General features: G+C 37.0%; 1 protein-coding gene across 1 annotated transcript in view; it reads left to right on the top strand.

The window, feature by feature from the left end:
• CALCR (calcitonin receptor) overlaps nucleotides 1-19,303 on the top strand; it is a 155,225-nt gene that overhangs the window by 20,079 nt on the left and 115,843 nt on the right. Inside the window, exon 2 of the mRNA XM_083867200.1 lies at nucleotides 1,264-1,369. The gene's annotated coding sequence lies outside the window, so the exon portion shown is untranslated. The remainder of the gene's footprint in view (nucleotides 1-1,263; nucleotides 1,370-19,303) is intronic.

Raw genomic sequence — 19,303 nt, 5'->3', positions numbered from 1 at the left:
TGTGCTTTATATTATAGTATTTGATCCTGATTTTGCTTTTAAACCTACTAACTTGAAGCACATTTCAGTTGCTTTGTCCTGTTACTGAAAAGAATGTGGTCTTGACTCAGGAAAGAGAGTTATTGAGGGTGAAGTTGCAAAGCAATGTGTGGTTTGAAGAGGCGAATATTTGCTTGAGCAATTGCATATTTCTTTTCATATTGTGACACAGTCTGGGTGTTTAATAATTATTGCTTACTATACCAACTTGGGTATGTTATGCTCCTTTTTAAGGCATGATTTATGTGATTTCCACTCACATACCTGACTTGATATTTGCACAAGCCCTCAGGATCTAATTGTGCTTCAGCTGAAATCACCACTAAAACCAACACAGATCAGACAAGTTCTTAATAATCCTGTGACATACGCAGAGTGGGCAATTCTGGGGAAAAAATGATTGATGTTATTCTTGATTTATTGATCAAGAATTAGACAAGAGCTAAGTTAACAAAATGACTGAGCAGTTCAGAATGCAACTGTTCTGTGCCCATACTTGGTTTCATGGTTATCTATTTATTACATTTCCTCCAACTATCTCTGCCTACCAGATTGGCAACACATATGCAAAACACATTTAAAACTGTTTTGCCACAAACAGACAGAGGTAATGAGCTCATTTCTATGGAAATAATTCAATATTGTTATTGTTGCCTGCCTAACTGATATGTAAAAATGTTTGTCCAAATTTAATAGCTTCTCATTTATTGAGAAATGCAGAAAAATAAGAGCATAAAACACACATAGGAGGTAATTGATTCACAAATAAGCTTGACTTTCTGTAAGATAATTAATCCAATCTTAATTCAAAAGAAAAAATTATTAAATCAATGCTAGCAGGTAGTACTTGTAAGGGAAAGAATTATCAACTGTAAGACTAATAATTACATGTCTTGTGTATTGCAATATTTCATCAATGCAAATCCACTAATCCTTCTGCAGGTGATCCTGCTCACATTTGCAAGTGTAATTCAAAAGCTTTTGCCTTGAATATAATGATCTGCCTGGAAAAAACCAAATAAGTAAACCAACTCTAAATCTACTCCTATTTGATGTTTGCATGAGCTTTCATAATTTCTAAGGGCAACAAAGGAATGTGTCAGAAAATTTGTTTGGAAAATTAGAGTTGGAGTCAAGATTTAGATTCTCAGAAGATCTGGTTTCAAACACACAAATTAAGGGACTCGTCCAAATATATTAAGTGATGGTACACTTCTCTTTCAGGTTTCCTTTGGGCATTACAGCACTCCATGTTTCTTCAGCCCTTTTATTAGCAGGATTGCCTCTGCCATTAATGAAAATTTGTCAAGAAAAGGTCAAGCCTCAAAAGGTAAAGTACTGGCCTGATTTGACATCTGATGTATCAGGTGGTGATCTCATCAGATTTCAACGTTTATAAGCTTCAAGATTGTTGAAATCATGCTGGAAAGTCAGCAAGGAATACAAGAGTGTAATGGGTGTTTTCCTAGATGATAGTCTTTGTCCAGAATCAATACTGCACCAATACTGCATGTATATTTGATGACTAAACACAGAGAACAGTCAGAAACAAGATTCTACTCATTAGTTAATGGTAACTAAGGATGTTACTTAGTGTTTCTATTTGTTTATTTCTTTGTGAGATTATTTCGACAGATAACTGCTGTATAAAATTATTTCCAGCAACACAACAAAACATACAAGAAAACACACAACAAAAACTTAGAAAACAGTTCATTCCTCCTCTGACTTCCTCTGCTCCAGTCAATAGGAGTCAGGAAGTTTTTGAGACTTCCTCAGAAAAGATTTTCTGAAAAATTATAGGATCCAGCTTTTTAAATTATATTGTATCTCTATATATTCTTTCTCTATGCAACATCATTAAAACAAGAATTGCAGTCTTTCCCTGCTGACCAAGATTCTGTCAGCAGATCACAGTGAAACATTTAATGCACGAAAAATATTTACAAGACTGGTCCTTAAATTATGATATGGTCATGCTGCAAAGTGTTGGAAGACTACCCCGATGTACCTCAGGAACAGAAACTAAGATTATTTGCTATTTAAAGGTGTAATTTGTGAAGTACCTTCTAGCCCTTTGTAATTAAAAGTGCAATAAAGGCTTCTGTTATATCTCATACAAACAACTGAAGAAAAATGTCCTTAAGTAGCTGCCATAGTGCTTGCTATATTTTGTCATGTGTGTTCATAATACAGTGCTAGTTTCAATACAACAGAATTAGAATATCAATTGCCTGTTTTTATTAGAGCACATTAAACTGTTTAACCAAAGTGAAATTGATTGCATTGAATTGCAAATTTCAAGTGCAGAAAAGCAGTTGAAAATGAAATTAAGCTCACTAGAGAGAAGTTAATATGCTCTTTAGCTCTCCTGTACAATAATACGAGCTTGAAATATGACTGCATATTCTGCTAAAATTGGGTTATATGTTTAGCTTTGTGTACTAGGCTTTACATCGCCTTTAGGTTGTTTGCTGAAACTTCTCTGTGTCTTAATGTCACCAGAATTAACCCATGCATGTCTACCAGGCAGATAGGGCACAAAGCCCATCTCTCCATTATCTCTGGTTTTACTTTAGTTGCCTGGGAGCTAAATCTCTCGTAGTGAAGTGAAGGTGAACCCAAAAGCTCACCAATGAACTTTACTATATTTACAGTATAAAAATAAACAAGTATAATGAGGCAGGGCATTTTGTTTTAATTCTGTGGACTACTCAAAGGTCTGCAAAACACAACACTCCCTGCCCTTGTGAGTCAGTGGTGCAGCTCAGCTCTACAGAGGGCTTTGCATTCTCACGGTGCTGCAGGTACCCCAGCTAAGGAGGCAACAGGCTCTGCTTCAGTGATGGAAAGACAAATCCCACTGAAGTTACTATTGAGTTTGATGGATGCTTTTCTGCCTGGTGTGGGAAGGAGAGTGTTGGTTAGCACTGACCTGTATTAGGAGGAAAATGGATAATTTCAAAACTGTAATCAATCTGAATGTCTTTTTTGTTGTGCTTATTTCTGGCGGCTGGCAAGTAGTTTAAAACTTACACTGGTGAATTTACTGAATTTCAGAAAAATGAAGATAGTGAATGTCAATATTTTTAGGGCGTGGAACTGAAAATCTTGCTCCTTTCAGGCTATGACTAATGTGAGAAATTTTCCAAAACATAGAAATGAAAAAACCCCAATAGAAACACCAAATAAACAAAAAAGATCTTTCCTATGTGATTGTTTTATTATGCTTTGGCTTTTTGTACTTCTCAACTTGGCATCAGGAGTCGTCTGCAAAGGTCTCACTTCAATGGTGTAGATAGCTAGTCAGTAGTTTGTATGTTGTATATTGCTATGGGACATTGCAAAAGTTATTTTGTAGGCTTATTGCTTATAAATGTTTCTGTGCTTGTTAATTGAAGCCTCTGGCTTACAGTTCCTCAAACTCTTTAAAAAACACTTAATCCTATAACAGAATCTCACACATGTAGAGGAAACAAATGCACGAACATGAAAATTTCCAGCTGTTTTTTCCACAGGAGAATGAATGAGTATGAAGAAGATTTACAGGTATTTTTCAAAAGAGTAAACTGGTCCTTTGTGTGAAATAGGTTGAGAAGTGCTATAAACTCCACAACACCATTTCTTGAATTGACTGAAAAGGATCTTACAGTCTGGAGACTTAAAATTATAGAATCATAGAATCACAGAAAGATTTGGCTTGGGAGGCACCTTAAAGATCGTCTAGTTCCAAACCCCCTGCCATGGGCAGGGACACCTTTCACTAGACCAGGTTGCTCAAAGCTCCATCCAAGCTGGTCTTGAATACCTCTAGGGATGGCATATCCACAGCTTCTCTGGAAAACTTGCTCCAGTTTCTCACTCCCTTATCATTACTACAACTTCACAATGAAAATATTATATGTACTTTTACTTGTGACCAACTGTAAACAGATTCTCTTTATTCTCTTTAGAGAATGATTAAGTGCATGACTCCTATTACGTTTTCTTGTTTTCTGCATCTCCTTGAATCACTACAATGGATAGCCTGCAGTACCTCCCACTGCTTCTGTTGGCTGGGGTTGTCTCCCCCTTTTTATGTGGGAGATTCTTCTTGCTGACAGCTCAGTTCTGAGTGTGAGGGAACTATTACAATCATGTTACAACCAAAATTACATGGCATGTGAAGACCAATTAGAGCTCTGAATGTGGCAAAAGTTCCTGGAAAACATGTCTAGCTGGACAAGGTTATTTAAAGTTCTACCAATACTTTCCAAACTGTGTCCATGGAGTACTGTGTGGCATTCTCACGGAACAAGCTGTCCTTGTTTCCTGCTGCTAAGTCACATTAAAGTCAGCTAAAAATATATTCGTTTTCTGGTATTAGTTCTTTTCATGTAAGCAACTGATGTGGGGTAAAATGGGATTCTGAGAAGGAACAAAACTGGGTTTAGATATTGAAAACAGAGTTGTAATGTAGATCTCAGAAATGAAAGAAAATTAGGTCTGCAGGGGAAGATAGTTTTTATTTCAGATCACACAGGGGAAGGGAAGATATGTGCAGGTTCTCCTTTAGTTAAAATTCATTCACAGAAAAGGTAATAATTATTGTGGCATAAAAACCTGAAATCAAAAGTGCCCGTTTGATTTGTGTGCAGAAGGAAGGCCTTGTTCAACGTACAAGCAGTAGCTGTTGTGGCTGCACTGGGGAAAGGGATGTGCTTCCCTTGCTCTGCTTCAGTTTTGAGTTGTATCAAGAGCCCTGCTTCTATGCCACCATATTAATGCATGCAGATTTTGATTACTCAGTCACTGCAGAAATAAATTCAGACTGGTTCCTGATCAGAGAGGAAGTTCTGCTGAATTTCTGGCATCTGTTTTGGGTGTTGGGTTGTAATTGAGTCTTTATTAATAACAAGCTGTTCACATCAAACCTCCATTAGAGACAACCTGGGCATTACTGCATCACTTTGCAGTTGTGTTCAAACAATACGCAGCAGTACAAAAAGTACTCCTTTAGTAAAACTTGTAGAAACTATAACTATCCTCTCTCAAAGTCAGCCTTTTTGAAAACTTCTAAGTTTGGACCTTCCTTTTTATGTAAAAGGGACTAAATTTTCTTATCTACTTGAGGGAACTGCTCTGTGTCTTGTCATGGAGGTGTTCCTCAATTGGCTGGTAAGTTTTGAACCCTAATGCTCCTTTGCTGACCAAGAGTGCAAACCAGTTCAGGCCTTGCACCAGATCATCCGGCTAGAGACTCTGGTGCAACTCAAACACAACTGGCTTTCTTTCCATCTCAAAAAGACAGTGTTTTTCAGAAATAAAGGGATGTGTGTAAACTGGTCACCTTCTCATATGACCAATTGGTCCCTAATTTGAGGGTCACTCTGTGTAACACACTATCCCTTTCTCGCCTGTCATGCCTGCCTAGATATTATATTCATGTGGATGCCTATATGAATAGTTCTTCTTCATTCTGTGGACTCCTAATCTCCATGTGTAACTTACATTTTATGGTCTCTCCCTTCTAGTCTGCTTTTCCTTTATTCTTTTATTTGTTAGCTCCATTGTAAAGCATCTGCACTGCATCTATACTGCTTTCTATTCTTGTCATATAAAGCATTACAAGCCCACAAAATTTGTTGGTTACTGCAGTCTACTTACAGATTAAATTTACATTATCATCTTAGGATAAATTTTAATGAAATAACAAAAATATGTCTAGAATGTTTCAGTGGTGCATTTTTGTAAGCTGTGCTCTCACACTTACAAGGACATGACTCTGCTGATAATTTTTACCAAAAAACAAAAACAAAAACAACAAACTTGGACAACAATTTCATGGTGGTGACTGTTTTCATACATGGATTTTTGAGTGAATTCTTTTCTGAAAATGTTTCTGCAAAGTTTTTAATTAATCATAATTCTGCATTACTTACACAGGACATCCTCAGACTTGAAAAATATGATTTTATTATTAATACAAGGTGGAAAGTATCCTAGCTTATAATCAGTACAATTAGAATGAAGATATTTCATATTACCCAAAACTTCATTTCAAAGGTGTATCAAAATTTAGTCTTAAATACAATTTATTGACAATTTATTGAATTTATATTATGCAGTAAAATAATTAGGACATAAGTAGTTCATAATTTTGGATCAAGACTATGTAAGCATGTTTAGTGTTAAGATATAATGTTGCTTGTTAATGTAATGGCTATATAGAAAAATTCTCAAAATTCTCAATTTTTTCAATATTTATGACAGAGGAGCAACAGTGTGGTTTAAGCAGTTCTGTGTACAACTGTCTGAAGAAGTAATCATCACATTTAGGATTATAGCTATACTTCCTGCTGGCTTGACAGAATTCTTCGTTTTCAGTTTGATAATAAGAATAACTTTTTCCTCAGAAAAGTCTGCTGGTTAAAATTATTATGACTGAGATAGAGAATACTACTTCTCAGTAGTAGCATTTGCACTCAGGCTTGACTGAGTGTTTGCAAACTAATTTTTTGAAATGGCATTAACATAATGTGACTATAGTTTCCTAAAATCTCATAATAGGATGAAAAGGAACTCTATAAGGAGAATATAATACACAGGAAGGTAAAATTAATAGATTCAGAATATCTAATGTAGCCTGATTTTAAGAAGATTCTCTAGGGAATAGGTAGTCAAATGTTTGACATTTTGTACTGAGTGTAATATTATTAGAGTATCAAGATGCCCTATAGCTTGTATTTCTCTAATGATGACTACTACTAGTGTAAAGCTTGTGTCCCTTATAATTGTTGTTCATTATGTAAGTATATAATTTTGCTCCGACAAGAATACTAGAAGAGTCTGCAGGCATTGTGAAAGATTTGCATTGTACATAGTGGTCTCAATGAAATGAACACATCTTCGTAATAATAAGTACAACATGTTAAATTTACCACAGTGAAATATTTTCCTTCCCATTTTTTTAAATGTATGGGTATTAGGCATCACAGACAAAAAGGCTTCTGTACAAGTTTTTTCTCGTGTCCTTGTGAAACCGTAGAGCAAAAAAGTTACTTTGATGAATTTTATATGTCATAAAGTTGTTATTAAGGACTAACTAAATGTGTGCAGCTGTTTGTCTTCCTTATAACGTTTGTGTGCTTACATAGACAGTGAATATACTGGATGCCAGCATATCTGATTGGGATTAAGAGTAATATGATTTAGATTTGACTTGCTTTATCACTCTACACAAATAATTTCATTACTTCGAGCTTGTCAATGCTAACCACCACTATTCCTTGTGGTGAAAGAATACTTGTGACCATGTATTTAATAGACTATTGGAAGTTCTGTGAGTAAAATTTTATCACCTTTTTCAATTCTGATGTCTTCTTGTCTGTCTTCCAAATGATCTGTGTATCTTTATGCATCTTTGCAGTACTATTTATGCACTAGTTATTGTTTTACTATTGGTATTAATATTATTCAAAGAGAAAAATAATTTGGGCTGAAAATATGAACCTTATTTGACTTTTCTGAACTGTCATAGGTATAATAGAAATAATTTTAAACAATGTATAGTGTCACAATAGAATCAATAATTTTGAGGAGTATTAATATCCATTTTTTGTTTCATCTGAGAAATAAGAAAAATGGTGTTATAAAGATGTTCAACAATAAATTCCTTTTGTGGAAAATTTTCTTAATTCAGACTATAACCAGAAGTTTGTAGGGAATAAAAAGTTTGAAAGTATCTCAAATAAGAAATCTTAGGCAGACACAAGGCATTTTTAATTGAATATATATTCATGTGTTGAATGGTTATGATTAGCTGATAGAGGAAAATATGGATGGGTGAATGCAGACTCAGCTCACATGAGACTGTAGCAGCTCAGGCAGCCACAGAAAATTGTCTAAGGAATCAGACAAAAGTATGTTGTCTCAGTTTAACAGCAAAAATATGACAATTCTTTTTCCCCATGTGTTCCCACAAAAAAAAAAATTTAAAAAATAAATAAAATAAAGCTTTTCCTAATGAAATCATGACACTTTGTAATGAAAAACAAAAACACTTCAGCAAAATAATTATTTTCCTTTGGCCAAAAATCTGAATGCAGATTCAAGACTTGTCATTCTAGCATGCATCCAGTCTTTTGAGGGTAACACACCGTTACATGGCAGAAAAACCCTGAAAGATTAGAATTAAGGCTTCTAGTCAACATGCTGTTCTTGAACAAGCCTCTCATTTGGCTTTACCCTCATTAGTGACTGACCTAGATTATACATTCCACACTCCAGTGGCTTTCTGACACCCTAAAAAGATTGCATACTTGAGTGGTATTTATACAGCTCTCTCCAATAAGTACCTCAGAGCTTTAAGGCTTTTTGTGCGTATCTCAGGCTACATTGCCAATCACAGCAATATCACTGTACTTCAAAACTGTAGGAGAAGCCTCTGACAAACTCTTCTCCTCAGCTGATTTAGAGCTCTCCCAAGGATCACTGGCTGAATTTTGGGAGCTGGCATGAGCCTGCAATGTGCACAATAGGCAGTTGGGATGTGGATACCCTGTTTTCAAAGAGAAAATAGTTGAATAGTATGTGGGGGGGTTATTGCATGCTTAAGTGCCAGGGAACTGTTTTGAGCATGTTTGGATCAGTAGCGTAAATGTAATCTCAGTGTTTTGAATGTGCTATGTTTTGTATTGTGCTCCTTCCAAATTTTCATTAATATTTTTCTATTTCTATAAGCCGTACTTTAGAAAAGAATAACTGTGGTATTGCTTTACAACACGTATGTGTAAATTCATAATTTCAAATGCATCTTGGTAATACTAATCTGAAGTCAGTCTTCATGCCATAAACTACAGCAGTTTTTGATTCTAAATCAAGGACTACACTGATAATATTTTTATCATAAGCTTAGGAAAGGCAGTTTTTTCCATGCTGGAATAATTCCTACTCTGGAATCTAACAAAAAACATTGCCTTTAGTGGGAGTCTGTTTCACTTGTAAGGCAATAATAATGAGGATCCATTTCTCTTCTCTGTGTCCATATAGATACCTGCCTTCAGGGAAAATGAGGATGTGGTGAGACCGAGAGGTCAGCTTGCCACTTATGGTTCCTCATGTTTTGTATTCTAAAGAGGAATGACTTGTGCACACCAGAGACCTGGGAACTAATAGCTTTCCCCTAAATCGAAATGTTTTTCTGCAAATATTTATGTTAAATAAACGTTCAGTCAGGTGTCCTGGTGGACCAGGGCGGACCAGGACTCCCAATAGTCGAGGCCCTAAGAGAGCCACATGCTCCAGGGCTTCCCAACTTTCTGCTGTAGAGCTGAGAGGCTTGGCAGGTTCTGTCTCCATAGGCTGGAGCCTGAAAGCTGTGGAAATGAGGGATTTGTGGCCAGTTGTGGAGGAATGGTTGGGTGTAGCTGCAGGATTGTGAGGGCGAGCCCTGGCAGTGTGGGGCTGGGGCGCCCTGGCAGCTGCTGGGGAAAACAAGGTGGGAGATTAGCAAGCATGAAAATACCAGGAATGTTGATTTCACTGAGCAGCTGCTGCGTGCAGTGAGGTTATTTCCTGGAGGAAGTTTCATGTGCTGAGATTGTCAGAATGAAATATTCTCTCAGTTCCCAGTTCATGGGAAATTAAAAAAAGGATTTTTTGTTTGATTCGGAGTAAAACCAAATAACCCTCCCTGCTTCCCACCGAAACTTTTTCACAAATTAGAAATGCTACTCTTCAGCCAACTTCACTCAACAAACAGACCACTGGGACAATGTGCTTTATTCATGCTTTTACTGAGATCTGATTTTGCACACCAATGCAAAATTGAAAAAGTGAATTTGTGCATAGATAACTAACCCATTGCAATACAATTGTAATACATTGTAACCTTCTAAATCAGCTGGTATTTTCTACATTTGATCAGTTCTTTCATATTTACATACGGTTATAAAACTCAACTTTGAAGATAATGCAGAAGTACTGATCGGAATTCCTCCCAATGGTTTTCAGAAAGCCAAATTAACATTTGGATTAGAGAGCCCAATAGTTTTCCTTGAATGTTTGGAATATTAAAACATAACTGAAGCTGTAGATTTTAAATGTCAGTACTCAGAATAATATCTAAATCACACAAAACCAAAGCAAAGGAGACATCTAGATAATAGAGGTTTGCTTTCATCTTGTGACAGAAAGCATAATAATATCTTTTTAGGAAGAAAGTGTAGGTATGGAACAAGTTTCCTCAATCTGTATGGCATCTAAGTAGGATCCTCTTCAGAGTTCCTGAAATGCTTTTCTGACAACAATGTTTGCAGAGCTCACCCTGTGCCAGATATTAATTTTTAAAATTTACTACTCGGAAATAATCTTTAAATTTGAGTTGATTTTCTTGGTCTTCACCATCCCTAGTTCAATGCCTGATGTTTTGGCCAGGAAAACAGCCATTCCCAGTAGTGGGGACTTATTTGGTATTTATCAGTTTGCCATAGATACTTGGGACAAGGGATTTTTTTTAATGGGAAGCTGTGTCACCATCTGCTGAATTTGTGGTCTAGTTTACAGAGAGTATGAGTCGTTATAGTCCCTTGTAGGGGACTTTTCATCTGTCTCCTGAGGTCCTGTGTCATAGGACAGTACTGGTATAATTGCAAGACAAACAGCTCTTGGCAAGTTGCATTTACATGTTACAATGGACTGCACAACTGTACATTAGTGTGGAGAAACCAGCCAGCACAGCCCTGTCTCTGTCAGAAACTGGATGATAAATAAAGCTCACCTGAGTGAATATTCAGCTGCAGTGAGATGGGTGGTTCATCAGCAGAGTTTTTAATTCATTGTGAATAAGTGTTGGGAAATCCTAGCACATTTAGGAAAGGCAGACTCATGTCCTCAGTGCTGCAGTCACTCTGCCTGTACACCCTGGCAATCATGGTTGCAGGCAGGGGACTCTGGTTGATGTTGGCACCGGTGAGATAATTTAGTTGTGGTTTTCCTAGATCCCAGAGTACCTACTGAGCAGTATCTCTTTGTGCAAGTGCCACTGGTTTCAGACAGAATATGGTGCTACTAATTTAACAGGGGAAACTGGTAAAATCTGGCTTGAAGTGGTCACTGTAGCCAGCCTTTGGTCCATTGTCTGTTTTACTTGAGGGTAGTCTCTATCTTCCAGGGAAAAGAGCATAAAACTTTATCCCTTTCTTCCACAAGTAAAGAGACAAAAAAATTTTCTCTGTATGCATCTCTTGGTATCAGGAGACAGTCAATCAGCATCATCCAGAGGGATATAAGAAAGGATTCTTACACATCTTCAGACAGTTATGCCTCCAAAACCAACAGTAAAAACACAAAACTGAGACATTTGTGGACTCATTTTTTGCAGTTTCTTGGTACATTTCAGAAGATTTTCTGGATTATACTTTTGATGTGATATAAAGTTGTTTTTATCAGAGAATATAAGAATATATCTTTAAATATACTACTGGGTTTGAGATTGTAGCATTGTCAGAAAATTGATACCTTAGCAGTGCTTGCACAGCTATCTACTATTATGTGATAAATGGGTGTTTCTATAGAAATGAACAACAATAACTGTGTTTTTTCAGAAAAAAAAATGAAAGATACTAGGTTACATAATGAACAACAGGAAAAAGGTTAATTCTTCATAGAAGCTTCTAGAAGATTCTTATTTTACACAAAATAATGACATCGACAGTTCAGAAAATTATTCTTTTCCAGTTTCAGGTGCTTTCCTCATTCATTTCCTCTCAATAGGGAGATACCTCTCTTTCCTAATTTGGTTTTCAAGGTCACTATTGAAATAGTTGCTTTTTACAGGGAACTAGTAGATATTTCATCTTTTCCTAAAACTCCTTGAAACATCTTTAAGAAATATTTGTGAGAACTCTGTTTGTCTCCTGGCAAAATCCTGTAAAAGCTGACCTCTCTTAAGGCTTTAAAACTCAAATCAAAGTTGTGTTCAGACATGAGGGGTCATTCTTAGTCTATTGAACCTCAGCCCTGACAGGACAGAGGTTTTATGGCTGATTCAACTCTCACTGCCAGCAGAGAAAAGTCCATTCAAATTCTTACATAGCAACTTCATGACATCAGGAGATGACAGGTGCTATAACTCATGTGCAGATTTAATCCAACAGCTGCTTCAAAAATGAATATGTGCTAATATCTAATAAACTGCCTTTTTAAAATTGTTCTCAAGTTGTAATGTTAGAAGTGCAGGAACTTTTGTTAAAAATATTTGTCAAATTGCTTTAAAAACCAATTTTGAATTATCTCAGCAAAATGGTTCTAAAATACATTCGTTTTAGAGAGATTTGCTTCTTGACACAAGTCTATAAGGAAGACGATCTTGAAACGCCAACATTTTGATTTTTTAAAAAATAGAAAAAAACCCCACAAAATATTTCATTCAACACAGAACTGAATTTTTTAAATTATTTGTTGGGAAAAACAGCATTTGTGCATTTGGTCTAGAAAAACAATAGTTTATTTAATAATGAGAAACATGCATTAAGAAAGGACCAAAACATTACATTTGTGTGACTTTTAAATCCCTTCCTAGACCTCCAAATACAGTCAGCTTCTTCATTTTGTTTGTGAAAACTCATTGGGAAATCACAAGAAAAACATAAAGAAGAATGATTATTATGGAAAAAACTGAATTGTATCTGCATAGTGTATCCAGACTTGTTTTGGTGGAGAACTTTAGGAGTATACTGCCCAAGTACTTCCAACTCAGGTTTCTGTGTTTGTTATGCTAGCAAATACTGTAGTCATGGAAAGACATAAAACCCTTGGGATAACTCCATGAGATAACTCCACATTACTCAAAAATTCTGGTGTAATTCTTAGCAAAATTTATTTTGGGGATTATGGCTCTGGAGTGTTTGTAATTGCAGTCCTAAGAGTGGCTCAAAAGCTAGAGCTAGTTATAACTGCTACATCATAAGGGCAGATCCTTCAATGCTTATTGAGGAAAATTGCTCATTGGTTTCAATGGGAATTTAGCCTCATCAATAAGCACTACAAAGTCAGGCCCTAGAGAGTCCCACTTCATAAATCAATCATAATTCATTCATCAAAAAAAGCTAATTCTGATTCCATTTAGAACACCCAATCTCATTTCAAATCATTAGTTACCTAATCATGAAGGAAATTAAAATATTGTTGGAATTAATCGTGTGTGACTCAGCAGTCCAAAAAACCTTCAGCTAACAGATCAAGTTAAAACTTTCTACTGATGTAATATGCTAAACAAATATAACTGGGGATTTTGTTAGATCAGAACATTATTTGTGCACAAGCTGTTGTGAAGTAAGTCTAGTGTAAGATTATTGACAATACATGATGAAGAGAAAGCATTTCTCATAAAGAATGTAGTTATCTGAGGAAAGCATATGCAACTTGAGATGAAAATCCTACTTTTCCACTTGAAAGCTGTGTTGGCAGCGGAAGTAATGACAGCAGTATCTGGCATACCAGTGCTATTATAAAAGTGACAGAGAAGCCGCCTTTGCTTTGTAAATGAATTTTGCTTATTTTTTAAAAAAAATTATTAGATGATGTTTAACACAAGATCTTTATTAATTCCAGAGGAGGAACTAGTCTTACTGCTTTGGGACTGGTCATAGTACTTTGGGACTTTAAAGCAGTGGTTGGTGCAGCTGTGCTCTGATAGGAACCTGTTGGGCTGCTTGTCCTTAAATAGCTTTGGCCCCTTTCCAGAAAAAACAGACAGAAGCACTATTTCATGGTCCTATCTGTAAACATGGCAAGAAGTCAAACACGTGGGAGCTTCTGTCAGCTTTTTTTTCCTTTGCAATAATTCTCCATGAGCTTTCAGAAGTCAGAATCAACCTGTTTACAAAACACATCACAGCTGCATAAATAAAATACCTACTTCTAGCAATTATATAGGCATCAGGACAAAAGGTAGTGCTGCTGAATTCCAGTTATACTGCTGCTGAACCCCTGTTTGCAGCATAGCTGTTAACAAGAATATAAAATACCTAATGGGCAATGTGGATGAAGAAGGTTTGGAATTGTTATTTTTATTTTTCCTGTCTATTCCTATGTCAAGGATGCAGCCATTCTAATGCACTGGGAATGAATCTTGTGTCTAATCTACTGCATTCCTTTAGAATTAATTCAGGAGGTAGGTAATGCTTTAATCATATTTTGATGTTCATATCTCACTGAAGAGAGTAGTATTTGTTCTTCCTTTTATACTGATGCTGAATTGGATAGTTCTCTGTAAAAGAGAAGCAAGATTGTGACATCATGCCTAAACTCCAAATTTACTGCACAGTAGTTTGGATATTCAAAACTAATGAGAAAGAAATGTGCTTCAAATTTGCAAGTACTAAAACTGCTGCACTCATGGGTTGCTCTGTTCCCTTTTGCAGCTCATGGCAGCACTATGGTTACAGTTCTATTGACTACACATAATTAATTTTCTAGGACAAATAAGATAATAAAGCCTTCCTATGAGCGTGTGCTTTCTTAATTAATTAAGTCGATTTGACTAGTTGGCTTTAATTTCTTTGGTATCAGTAAATAACCAGAAGCCTCAAAACATATCCATGCAATAAAGTTTCTGTGCATCTCTGTATGTCCATTATTAAATAAGTTTCATGGGTAATATAAGAAGCCTTTGATATTTTTCTTTTCCCACACCTGTGAAATACCAGTCAGCTAAAGTCTCTTTCTGACACCTGTGGTAGCTTTCTTAGCATAATTTGATCCCTGTCCAGATCTATGGTCTTCATCCTTCAGCTGGTGAGGTCTCATTGTTTTTTGGGCTTGAGTGGTCCCATTATTCCTGTAGAAGTACAGGCTGTAATCTGAAAGCTACTGAAGTCAGAGAAAAGATTCCTGTTGACATCAGTAGACTTTGAATCAGGTTTGAGCAGTTCTAGCATAAAGCCTAATAACAGCTTTCATTTATGTTAGAAAACTGCTTACAAAGCATAAAACCTCATCTGACAATCATTAAAACACCCCTGGTTTTGGTGAACTCTTGTTGTTCATGACTTCAGATTGCCAGCTAGCTGTTTAGTTTAAAAGGACACTGAAGGTTTTCCTGAATTAATTATGGGCTCTTAAAGTCGCTGAAACAAGTAATTTGTCCATGATTACTTTAATGCAAAGTAGTGATTTTACCCACAAAAACTGTGCATTTGGAAAAAAAAAAGATTGATTCTCTGCCACAACTTGTTTTCAGAAAGATTTATCATGAGACTTGGATTCCTCTGATGAGTTGTGTTACACTCCAGTGAATGCTGTGGGCCACCTTGTGTGAGCAAATATTATTTCTGTGAGTAATGGCTGCAAAGACCAAGCCATCTGTCAACAACTGACTTCTTTGTACTTCTTACTGCTTCAGTTGCCTCACTCTGGTAGCTAAATGAGATGTTATAATTAGGAACCCACCACCAACACTCTATTCATTTTAGAGGTCAAGTTCTGAACACACTTTTCTGACAAATCTCCCAGCAATGTCTGTGGGAATGTTATTTATGTCAGGATTAAGTTCCTTATTTGACTGTTAATTTCATGGCTGTGCTGCACAGCTTGATAATAGGGGAGCTCGTAAAATAAAGATGCACTAGTTCTGTGACTAAACTCTGTAATGCATGTGAAAATTGTTTTTTTCTTTTTTTTTTTCTTTTTATAATTACAGCTGGTATTTCAGCATTCTCTGCCAGCCCCCACTTTTCTCAATCCACACCCCCTTTATTTCTTCCTGATACTGACACAGACACAAACGTTAATTTGATCACTTTCCAGCATATTTGTAGAAAAGTTCTCTATATTTTATAGCTGACCCTGAAAGGATTGCTGAAAATAGAAAACTGATGTATATCTATATAGCTGTGTTGACATTCATTCTGGTTTATGTTTGCAGAGGATACAGGTGTAGATCTGTGTTTTCTTTCTGTCTAAACAAACAGATAAGTATCTTTTAAATACCATAAGAAGAACAGCAATTACAGTTGTTTTTCATGCCAGTTATGTTTTGCAGCTATAGATATTATTAACTTCTCTAAAAAGCCCTCATTTTTTACTTTTGCCTGTGACACATAACAAATGTATACTTCCATTTCCTGCATCCACTGCAGCAGCAGACCTGTCAGTTCTTGTACTGCTAACTATGTCTATCTTAGTACATAATTTGGTACAGCAGGAGCAAAGCAGAAGATCGAAGCAGTTGGTGTTTATGTCTGTCACATATTCATTATGCACATGTGGATATTTTACTCCAGCCGTTACTGGAGTTACTCCGGTGCCTCAACCAAAACTGATGCCTCTGTTCATATGCATGATGACCAAGACTGGCAGCAGGCAGAGAACAGCAAGGTGGAGAGGTGATATTAAGCAGTGGGATTGGGAGGAGAAAACTCCTAGAGGGAAATGTTGAAATCATGTGAGATTTTTGGGGAGTTTGTTTGTTTGTTTTGGGGTTTTTGTTGTTTGTTTGTTTGTTGTTGTTTGGTTGGGTTTTGTTGTGGATTTGTTTTTTGGCATGTTTTTTTTTGTTTGGTTTTTTTTTTGCATTGAATGGAGGGTGGCCCAGGGCTTCCTGCTGTTCTAAGAGCCCTGGAATAGCAGATGAGGCCTGAGAAGAGTAGAGATGTCCTGACAGCTGTTTGCTGTGTCTCCACTCCTATCCCTTACTGCCTGTCCACAGTGAGGAACACAGAGATCATGTTCTACACAAACTCTGCATCAGCCTGGGCTGGCTCTCCCTGGACCCCAGGCAATCAGCTATCTAGTATTCCTCCGAGTGCGTAAGCTTTCCTCCATTCCCATACCTCTGGGTGCTGAATGGGACAAGTCTCTGACTGGGACTCAAGCAGAGCTGTGTTATGGCATGCTGCATGCACAGCTGGACAGTCACTGCCACACGGCTTGACACTTATACAGGCTGGGACCAGGAGTGGAGCTTCTGATGTAGTTACCTGTCACATCAAGGAGTTCGCCCACAACTCATAACCACAGACATACATTTATTAAACTACAACAGCCTTTTTAATATACATCATCTCCTCTCAGTCATGATCTGAGTGTCAGAAGCATCTTATTACTCTCATTCCACTATAATGCCCTGCACAGAAACAGTATACTGGCCTGAACTGGACTCTGCAACACTGACACAGATTTGCTTTGCAAAAGCCCTAGAAGCAAGCCAGAGACACTCCTTTTTCTGCTTTTGAAGTGCTCTTTTGTGGGATGCATGGACAGGATCCCAGAGTGGCTGAAGTGTGTGCTTGGAGATATGTTGTCCTGTATCCCAGAGCACAGACAGCCAAATGGGCGGCATAATCAATGACAGTTCTCACCAGGAGAGGAATTCAAGCTCTCCAGAACATGGATACTCCTGTGCTGCCCCAAAGGGTGGTTGCTGCCCTTGCTCTTTGAGAATGATTTTCATCCTTTCAAATTTAGGACTGTTTGACTCATCAATCCTCTTCACTCACCAATCATGATAGCCCTCTGAGACTGCCAGTGCTAGGATGCTCCTAAGGAAACCTTCAGCCCTTTCCTGGAACGGTATAATTTGCACCTCATCATTGCAAAAGAAATAAAAATCAATAGTAAATATCAGAAAGGATGGAGGGACAACAACTCACATAGGGAAGTTAAATAAGGGTTCCAAGCTAGGATTAGAGAAGATGAAGTGGAAAGAGTGCTAAAGGTTCAAAGAGTCAAGGGCTGACTGCTGATTATAAATATGGCAGCAGATACACAATATTTGGTTCATTTTATAGGTCCTAAAAGACTTCAGATTTTGACAGAAACACTTGGGGGTTTAAGAATTTTTTTTAATGTTCATGCATGTGGGGTAGAACTTTCTGACAGTATAGGCCACTTTGGACTGGCCCTTTTGTTCTTCTTCTGGGTAAGCCCACTTTTCATTTACACTTCAGAACACAACTTCTGGGATAGTTTTCTCCCAAAAGGTGGAAGCCAAGCAAAACTGACGTTCACTAAGTGGAAACATTGAAGTAATCTGTTTCAGATGACTCTTTGCTCTAAACCGAAATGTTAACAAAGATAGGGCCAGTGAGTCCCTTTGAAAATTGCCTTTTCATGCTGTTGCAGTGGATCTCTGTTTTTTTTCCTCTTTTTAAAAAATATTTTCTTCAATTCTCCTACAGAGTCCTCAATGTATTATCCTATTCCCATATATTTTTCTAGTTGTCCCAGTATCCCTGTCAGCTCTTCTTGACACATTAGTTCTCCCTCTCCTTCTCCTTTCTGTTTTTTCTTCTTTTTTGTCTTTGTCTTCTGGAGCAACAAACCCATGCTGGAAGATTTTATTATTTGTCTTTCTTCCATGCCTGTTTCTTCTTAATGATGGTATTCAGCCATTATCATCAGATATTCTTTGCTGAACCTTCTTCTTCCCTTCATCTACCCTGTCCTTGCGTCTCGCCTGAATCCATCCTGATTTCCAGCTGCATCTCCAGCGCTCAGGCACTTTTTTCCCTCTGGTTCCTCTCATGCAACACTTGATACATAAATAGCTTCTAACAAGTACCCACTTGATGGTAAAGTACATCCTGCAGCTTCTGCATTCAACCATTTGCAATTATTTGGTCTCATCTGCTATTACCTTAACTGACATTATCTTTTCTTCCCTCTCTCTTTCTTTGAAAGAAAAGAACAAAAGTCAGAGACAAATCTTTACTGCCCTCTGTTTAAGGGGTTCCTATGTTCAATATCTACTTGCTGTTGTAAAAATTTTGTGTAGAATATCCTGGCTCCCTCATTTAGACCCATTAATTAACTGCTTGCTTGCTGTGTTCAGACAGTGTGATGTTTTTATCTTTTTTTAAAATATCTTACCTATAAGGTCTTGTCTGTGCTTGCAAGACACAACTCTCAGAGTGCTCTGCAAACTGCATCCAGAGCATGTACCCTGCAGTCTGAAGCTGAACAAGCCATGAGGACAGTTCTTTCACCACAGACAAGTCCAGTGCAGACTCTCCTGATGACACTGTTGTGTGTGATATCTTTATTGGCTTCTTGTGTAGTTGTAACATTGGTTTAATAAGATGTCTCACTGCAAAATTGTGGAGAAGCTATTCTGTATTGCTGGTCTTACCTCTTTTCACATATAAAAATAATAGAAGTAACAATCACACTAAAGAAAATAACAATCTTGCACACAATTCTGTTCATGTCATCAACAGAGGATGTTTTTCATTTTGAATTCTGTAGCAAAAATCTTGAAAAATACTTTTATTTCCTAGGTGTC

This window comes from Zosterops lateralis (genome assembly GCF_965231275.1).
Source record: "Zosterops lateralis genome assembly, chromosome: 1".
Taxonomy (NCBI): domain Eukaryota; kingdom Metazoa; phylum Chordata; class Aves; order Passeriformes; family Zosteropidae; genus Zosterops; species Zosterops lateralis.
The sequence above is the reverse complement of the archived record's forward strand: the minus strand, read 5'-3'. Positions and strand labels throughout refer to the sequence as shown.